Here is a 9,295-nt window from a genome sequence, read left to right on the forward strand (position 1 = left end):
TTAGTGGCATCATTTTTATAGTCACAAGCCTTGTATGGTCACTTTTGGGCATTCTCTGACAAATGTATTTCAAACTTATAGTACTGAAAAATCAAAAGGTTAAATAAAATCTTAATACTGGTGACATGTGCTTCAAATATAAAAAGGAGAGAAAAAAATTAAATAAAAAACAAATAGTATATTGCACATGCAAGGAAAATATAATAAAAAAGAGCTTTAAAAAATTAAAAAATATAGCTTATAATCATTGACACTCTGTGTCAGCTAAGAAAATAAAGATTACAAGGCTTTCTCACCAAAAATGAGATCCATTTCCTCTTAATATCTGGCCATGATCACTGTGAGTAGAAGGCAAATGAATTGAACAAGGTTAACAATTTTTTCATTTTTAAAAATACAGTAGTACAAATATGTAGTTATCAAAATCCCCAAAATTCTCAATATCCCAATTAATTACAATAGCAAACAAACACACTTTCATATTTCACCTAAGTTGCTGTATGGCATTTTTTTAAAAAATCTATGAATTGATGGGTATTTGTCACAAGTTTTTACAATCATAGCAATATTTCAGCCTTGGTAATAAACATATTTTTTAAACAAAGTAAAACTCATCTTGGGTTAAGAACATAATCAAGAAATCTATATATCATTCTGCTGCAAGTAGTCAGCTGAAGAGTATAAATAAAGGGGTGCTCCTTTTTTTGGAGGCTTATAGGGATACAAATGTCCTGAGATTAACTGCCCAACTTCCATTCACATGTGGGAAGGTTGGGGTTTATAAAATATATTTCACTTCAGCTACTAGAATGGGCTTCAGATGAAGTCAATGAAATTACCAAAAGTCAAAAGGTATCCTTTTAAACAGCCCATTGCTTAAAAGTCTGTTTGAAAAGTCTGTTTCTTCTCTCTAGTCTCTCTTCTCTCTCCCCTGATATGATCCCTCCTCCTGCCCCAGTCCACGTGGCTAATCTTAGCCTAAAGGAAAATTGCTGGTTCTCCTTTCCCTCTTGTCTCTCCCCTTTGTCCCCGTGGCCAATACTGTTACCAGCTGATAGAAATGAGTCCTGAGTGATCTACTCCAAGGATCTGGGTGGTGAGCCGGCTGGGGTCGTGCTTGAGGGTCTGGGGTGCAGAAACAGGCAGGCTTTTGTTGCTAAGGTGCTTTTAAAAGAAATTATTCCTTGTTTTGGCCTGCCAGCACGTATTGATTCCGATAGGGGGAGTCATTTTACTGATTCTGTTCTAAACCAGATATATTCTTGCTTGGGGATAACTCCCAAATTCCATGTTCCATATCATCCCCAGAGTTCAGGCCAAGTTGAGAGGATGAACAAAGACCTTAAAACTATGATTGGCAAATTATGCACTGAGACCCATTTAAAATGGCCTGAAATTCTCCCTCTGGCCCTATTTTATCTTAGAAGCAGGCCTAGAGGAGACTTACACATCTCGCCATTTGAGATGCTTTTTGGACATCTGCCTATACAGGCTAAGCCTTTCTCCCCGGATTATACATTGCTATTAGGGGGAGGTACTACTATTGCTTCCTATATACAGGAATTACAGCACAAACTGCATGAGTTACATGAATCCGGAGCTGCAGTACAAGCTGGACAACTAGACTTTTCACTTCATGACCTGAACCCAGGAGACAAAATATATATAAAGAACTTCCAGTGTACGGGAGCAACCCAGCCTTCCTGGGTAGGACCATTCCAAATATTGTTAACTACTCCAACATCTATAAAGGTTGGAGAAAAGGACTCTTGGATTCACTGCTCACATTTAAAGAGAGCATCTTCTGTTGAACCTGATTGACTGTATCCTATACATGCATTGGAGATAACTACCCATTGACAAGTGGAACTGTATTATTCTGCTTTTGACACACTGAATTCCTAAATTTAATTTTTTTTTCTTTTTTTCTTTTTTCTCTTTTCCTTATTTTATTATTATTCTTTCTTACAATATTTTATTTTTCCCTCTTTTTCTCATTTCTATGTACTTAAGGTACATACAATCAATATTAATTTTTATTCTACAATAATATTAGTTTAAATATATATACTTGCTATTATTATTAATACACACCCAAACAGCTTTAGACTATGGGAACCTGCCATTTATTGATAATTGTTGTGGGACTATGATTAATGTTTGTGTCTGATTCTAGGAACGGGATCAAAAAGGAGCACAGAGATAACCTGGATAATGCTAAAAGAGCTCACAGGTCTAAAAATCAAAGACCAATCCAGGTAGGATTAATGCATTTCTAAGCCAATACTAAGGACTTGAACCTAGTGTGAGACTCGGGGTTGCGACACTTGACAGACGTTAAGATGTAGGCCTTCCTTGTATCCACACTCTTCGTGAAAATACCTACAGACAAGTACCAAAGGTTGGCTACCATCCTGGCTCCCACCATCCCTGAGAACGAAGGTAAAATCAGACAAGGGAATGACACTTCCCTACATAAATAAAAAAAATCTGGTCCTTTTTTCCCCCTCTCCTATAGTATGGCAACTTCCTGTAGCCTTGGCTGCAAATGGGTAAGTAAAATTTGCTGCATTCTGTCCTACAGACTTGTGGGATTAGAAATTACTTAACTGGACCCTAATACAGGGGCCTCTGGAAAAAATTTATTTTATTCTTGTTTTCTAAAAAAAATTTGTATAGATTTTTTTGATATTTTGATACTGATTTTGAATTCTTCTTTAATATAAATATATGTATATATAAAGGGTCTATATTTTTTCCCTTGATTTTTTCCCTTTTTCTTCTTTTGTTTTTTTTTTAATTTTATTTTCATTTTGTTTTGTTTTCCTTTTGGGTTAACTCACACACTTCCACAACTAAAACTTGCATCCTCAGCTGGACTCAGTGTTTTTTCAACACTTTCTTCAGGGGGGATTGTATTTCATAAAATACAAGATTTAAATTTTGTTCAAGATAGATCTTCAGAAAAGAAGTTTGCTAACTAATTGAATCCAGAGAATGAACTGTTTGCAGAAAGATATCTAAACCTTTTCACTACAGGAAGATCCAGAATGAACCTTGGGGTGTGGTTGATTGAACATTTTTTTTGAAGATACACTCTTATGCCAAAGGGGACTGCCCCCTAATTGGCTTTTGTCAATGCGCCCAGCAAAACATTGGTTTGCTATCTTTCTCTCTCCTCTATTTCCCCATATCTACAACTATTATAATTTTCCTCTTAGTGGGTAAAATTTGTATACACTTAGAGTTAGAATTTTTTTTGGGTGCAGTACGCTTATGTTTAGTGATCAATTGGGGAGACTAGTCCCCCAATCATCATCAGGGGGGATTGTGAATTTTAAAATCTCCATCTTGGTCTAGCACCCAAAATTGTGCACACCCATACTACACGGGCATGTGCTATTCAATGACAAATCAGAAATAACTAACTGCCCACTTGGGCTGTCCTAAGCCAAGCTTGAGCCACCATTGGCACTTGTGAGGCACAGGAAGTGACGGAGAGAGCAGCCTCGGAAATTTGCTGACTTCCTGTGGACAGGGCTAGAAGCAGTTCGTGTGAGGAGCTTGGACAGGGAGGAGGCCTGCAGACAGCTTCCCTTCAGATCGGTCACGTGAGTCAAGGACTGATTCCTTCCGCCTTGGACCTTTGGGCCTAAACTCCCTCTGCCTTGGTCAGAGGTTGAGTAACCCCTTTCCCTTTTCTCCTCTCTCCTTCTCTCCCTTTCCTTTTCCCTACTCCCATTGTGATTAAACCTCCATAAACTCTATTCTGACTTGAGTATTTCATTTTAGGAATTTCATAAGTAAATTCCTTGGCGGCCATTGTTCAATATTATAACAATCTTAAAAGGTGAAATTTTCAATACAACAATGGTCCTCAGGTAGCAGTATCAGGCCCCAACAGGCCCCCGATGGCTACGCTAATGCCCTGCCCCTGGAGGTCTACGCTTGCCCCTGAATGAGCATCATAAAACAAAAAAAAAAAAAAAACTGGGGAATGAAGGGAGTGAGGGTTGCACGTGTCCAAATGAACAGTTCCTGGGAAAACTGCAAGGCCACAGTTGAGACAAATATCCTGGGAAAACTGCAAGGCCACAGTCGAGACAGATAACTGGGAAAAACTGTAAGACGTCCTCCCCAAGGCCACAACTGTTGAAACAGACAAGGCCACAAGAACAAGGCCTGTTCTTTTCAGCTGCTCTATATATGTGCACTCCCGATCCTACTGGGGCATGGTTCTTTTGGGGAACCGTCCTAGCGCTAGTAATGAACCTCTCCCTGCTGCCTTTTGTATTGTCTTTGTGTGTTCCTTTGCAGGATACTTCCTCTCCGACCCTAACACCATGAACGTGGCTGAAGCAAGTGCAGTGGAGCACTTAGAGTTTGTCTGACTTCCATGTCTAAAATGCACTCCCTCTTTCTGCTTTTTTTAGAATAAATTTTTTTTTTCAGATTTTACTTTGTTCAGAACTATAAAATGGCCTCATTATCCTGGAAATTCATACCCAGTCTGGTCTTCCCACTCCACAAAGTCATTCTATCATCCCTTTCTCCAATTGGTTGGCTTCTCTCAGAACTTCTTTTTTAAGCAAAGTGCCTAGGCCAACCATGTTTTCATTCCTCTTCCTAACTCTTGCCTGACCTTCCAGAATTTCTTCACCCTCACCCTTCAGGATGTAATCTCCTTCTCCTTTTCCCCTTTCCCCTCCTCCTGTTACAAGGGAATCACTTTAAAAGACTGATATATATTATTTTAAGGTCGCCAAGGAATTCAGCTATGTAATTCCTAAATGAAAACTCAAGTCAGCAGTAAATCTTTTATGGAATTTAATTACAATAGGAGGAAGAAAGGAATTAGAGATAGAGAGAGAGAAAAAGGGAGAGAAGGGAATAGGGCTTAAATACCCCTTCTGTTTAGGCTGGGCCAAAAGGCCCAAGCCCTTAGATAGCTGGGGCAAAGAAAAGAGATCAGTCCCTATTACTCACGTGACCAAAATGGAGAAACAGTCTCAGAGGCTCCCACCTTCAGCTTCCTTCAGAGCAAGCTTCTCAGAGCACACCGCAACCACTCCGGCCAACTCCTCAACCCCCCCGAGTCTTCAGACCCCCCCTGATCTTTAAGGAAACCATCCAAGTTGCCTCCCCTCAGTTCTCACATCTACCAATCACTGTCCATCAATTTCCCTGTGCCAATGGAGGCTCTAGCTTAACCCAGGACCGCCCAGAGGCTTTGCACATGTCTGTTGAAGGTCATATTTTCAAATGATTAAATCTTTGCTCCTTTGCTACAGCCCTTTCTAAATCCTGTTAACCTGAGTAGGGTAGAGATTGGAATAATTAAATTTTGATCTAGGCTGCAGCCCTTACTCAATCCTGTTAGGACTGAATAGGGTGGAGATTGATTCCAAGTATCTCCATTGTATCAATTCTAAAATCAATCATGACTCAAAGAAATTCCTGTTCTATGCTTAAGCATAGGTCAAAGTCCTTTCCATTGTTCAGCAAAAGGTTTCTGTCCTAAAGTAATCTTAAGAAGGGAAGAGGAGGAACCTCCCATGCCAATGGGGTTCACATTCCAATAGACAAGACCCACTATCAATAGGAAATTTTTCAACTATGAAATTTCCCAATGGTGAAATTTCCAACATTTATAAGTCTAAGAAATTTTGAGGTTTACACTCCTCAGTTTTCTTTTAGGTAGTCTTTCTCTTTTAGAAGTTAGAATAGTAAAGGATAGGGTCTTTCTTCTTATATAGTTTAATCATTATATTTATATTTCTTTATTCTTTAATTATATATTTATCTACTTAGATTTATATATATATACAAAATATTATGTTAAAAATATATGATATAAATACATATAAAATATTTATATAAATGTTTATATATACACATTTATTGTTGACATTTATAATATATAACATATTTATTATATGTATTCATATAAGCATATATTATCTCAGATAATATATACTTAGCACAATGCTTGACACATACATAAGCTTTTAACAAATGCTTGGAGTTGAATTGTTTTTTTTTTAATCTTCACCTTCCATCTTAAAACCAACTGTGTATTGGTTCCAAAGCAGATTGGTAAGGGTTAGGCAATGTGATGGTAAGTGACTTGTCCAAAGTCACACAGGTAGGCAATGTCTAAGGTTACATTTGAACCTAGCACCTCCTGTCTCTAGGACTGGCCCTCAATCTCCTGAGCCACCTGTTGCTTCTTTTTTTCCCCCACATTTGAATAAGTTTATTTAGTCAATTTAGAACATTATTCCTTGGTTACAATAATCACATTATTTCCCTCCCTCCCCTCCACCCACTCTTCCTGCAGCCAAGCCAATTTCATTGGGTATTATTTGTGTCCTTGATTAGAACCTATTCCATGTTGTTTTTTACACTAGGATATTCATTTAGAGTCTACATCCCCAACCATATCCTTTCCACCCATGTATTCAAGCAGTTGTTTTTCTTCATTGTTTTTATTCCCACAGTGTTTCCTCTGGATGTGGATAGTGATTTTTCTCATAGGTTCCTCCAAGTTGTTCAGGGTCATTGCATTGCCACTAATGGAGAAGTCTGTTACATTCGATTGTACCACAATGTATCAGTCTCTATGTACAATGTTTTCCTGGTTCTGCTCTGTTACTGACAAAAGAGTGGTTGCCTTAAACTGTGACCACGAAAATATGGTTTCAAGACTTTGAATTGTCAAAACTGTAAGGTTTGGGCCACACTGGTAAAGATAATTTTTAGTGTCTTGATTTTATATTAAAATAAAGTGGTCGAGGGCAGCTGGGTGGCTCAGTGGATTGAGAGTCAGGCCTGGAGACGGGAAGTCCTAGGTTCAAATCTGGCCTCAGACACTTCCCAGCTGTGTGACCCTGGGCAAGTCACTTGACCCCCATTGCCTAGCCCTTACCACTCTTCTGCCTTGGAGCCAATACACAGTATTGACTCCAAGACGGAAGGTAAGGGTTTTAAAAAAATAAATAAAAAATAAAGTGGTTGTCATGGGAAAAATTCCCAAATATCAAATATCCAAGTCAGCTGGATTTTTTTGGAGATTTTAATTAATACAAATTAAGGAATTAATGAAAGGGAGACAGAGAGTAAGAGGAAATAATGAGAAAAGGGCTAGGCCAGCCTAGGCCAGCCTAGGCTTAAGCCTTAAGAGAGAGATCAGTTAGTCTTTTATCATCTCACAAGATCCTTCCAAGCAAGATTCTAGTGTTCAGAGAGACCCAGCTACTCCAACTAGTCTGAGCTCCAACTCAGCTACCAAAGCTGCACTCCTTTTCAGGTACCCAGAGAGAGGCCAGCATCCAATTCAGCTCCATAGCTGAATTTTTCCTCAGAGGCCTAAACCTCTTCCTTTTAAAGAAAATTTTCTCCTATGTCATCTCCCCTAAGTTTTCACATCTACCAATCACAGTAGACATTTTCACAGGACTGACCATTCTTAATTCACACCTGAATAGACTAAACTTTTGAGTAATTCACACCTGAGTAGACTAAAACCTCACACCTAAGGTATGCTAAGGTATGCTAAGCTTGCTTGAACTTTTAGTGATTAATTTGACCTTCATAGGTATTTAGCACCTTTTTGTATTAGATCTAAAAATAGACTCAGCTTAAGGGGTTTAGCTTTACTTTAAGTATGGGTTAAGTACTTTTCATTGTTCAGTAAGGAGTTTACAACTTTATCTTCCCCTAAAGTATGCTTAAGTAGGGGTGGAGTAATGTGAAGTTTTCAGATACATTCCTGATCAAGTACCTCCATTGTTTAAATGGGGAATAGCTTTAACCAAATGTTTTAAGGTAGAGTTTGAGCAGTTTTTAAGATTCACAAGTCTGAGAAATTTTAAGATTCACAGCTCTTCTCACTCTGCATCAATTCCTGGAGGTTATTCCAGTCCCCATGGAATTCTTCCACTTTATTATTCCGTTGTACACAATAGTATTTTATCACCAACATATATCACAGTTTTTTCAGCCATTCCCCAATTGAAGGGCATCCCCTCATTTTCTAATTTGATGACAATGATGAGACATCCTTTCAAAACCTATGGGATGTAGCCAAAGCAGTACTCATGGGGGAAATTTATATCCTTGAGTTCATATATTAACAAATTAAGAAGGGCAGAGGTCAATGAATTGGGCATGCAAATTAAAAAACCAGAAAGCAAAAAATTAAAAATCCTCAGATGAAGACTAAATCAGAGATCCAAAAGATCAAAGGAGAAATGAATAAAATTGAAAGTCAAAGAAATATTGATTTAATAAATAAGTCTAGAAGCTGGTACTTTGAAAAAATAAATAAAATAGACAAAGTACTAGTCAGTCTAATTTAAAAAAGGAAAGAAAAAAACCAAATTGACAGTATCCAAGATGAAAAGGGAGATCTCACCTCAAATGAAAAGGAAATTAAGGCAATCATTAAACACTACTATGCCCAATTATATGGCAACAAATATGACAATCTAGGTGATATGGATGAATACTTACAAAAATATAAATTGCCTAGACTAACAGAGGAAGAAATAAATTACCTGAACAACCCCATATCAGAAAAAGAAATTGAACAAGTCATCAAAGAATTCCCTAAGAAAAAATTCCCAGGTCCAGATGGATTCACAAATGTATTCTATCAAACATTCAAAGAACAACTAATCACACTATTATACAAACTATTTGACAGAATAAGCAAAGAAGGAGCTCTACCAAATTCATTTTAGAACACAAACATGGTACAAAGCCAGGCAGGTCAAAAACAGAGAAAGAAAACTATAGACCAATCTCCTTAATGAATATAGATACAAAAATCTTAAATATGATACTAGCAAAAAGACTCCAGTAAGTGATCAGGAGGGTTATTCACCATGATCAAGTAGGGTTCATACCAGTAATGCAAGGATGGTTCATTATTAGGAAAACCATCCACATAATTGACCATATTAACAAGCAAACCGACAAAAATCACATGATTATCTCAATAGATGCAGAAAAAGCCTTTGATAAAATATAAAACCCCTTCCTATTGAAAACACCAGGGGGCAGCTGGGTAGCTCAGTGGATTGAGAACCAGGCCTGGAGATAGGAGGTCCTAGGTTCAAATGTGACTTCAGACACTTCCCAGCTGTGTGACCCTGGGCAAGTCACTTGACCCCCATTGCCTAGCCCTTACCACTCTTCTGCCTTGGAGCCAATACACAGTGATTACTTCAAGACGGAAGGTAAGGGTTTTATAAACACACACACACACACACACACACACACACACACACAC

This window comes from Monodelphis domestica, chromosome 4 (assembly GCF_027887165.1).
Source record: "Monodelphis domestica isolate mMonDom1 chromosome 4, mMonDom1.pri, whole genome shotgun sequence".
Taxonomy (NCBI): Eukaryota; Metazoa; Chordata; class Mammalia; order Didelphimorphia; family Didelphidae; genus Monodelphis; species Monodelphis domestica.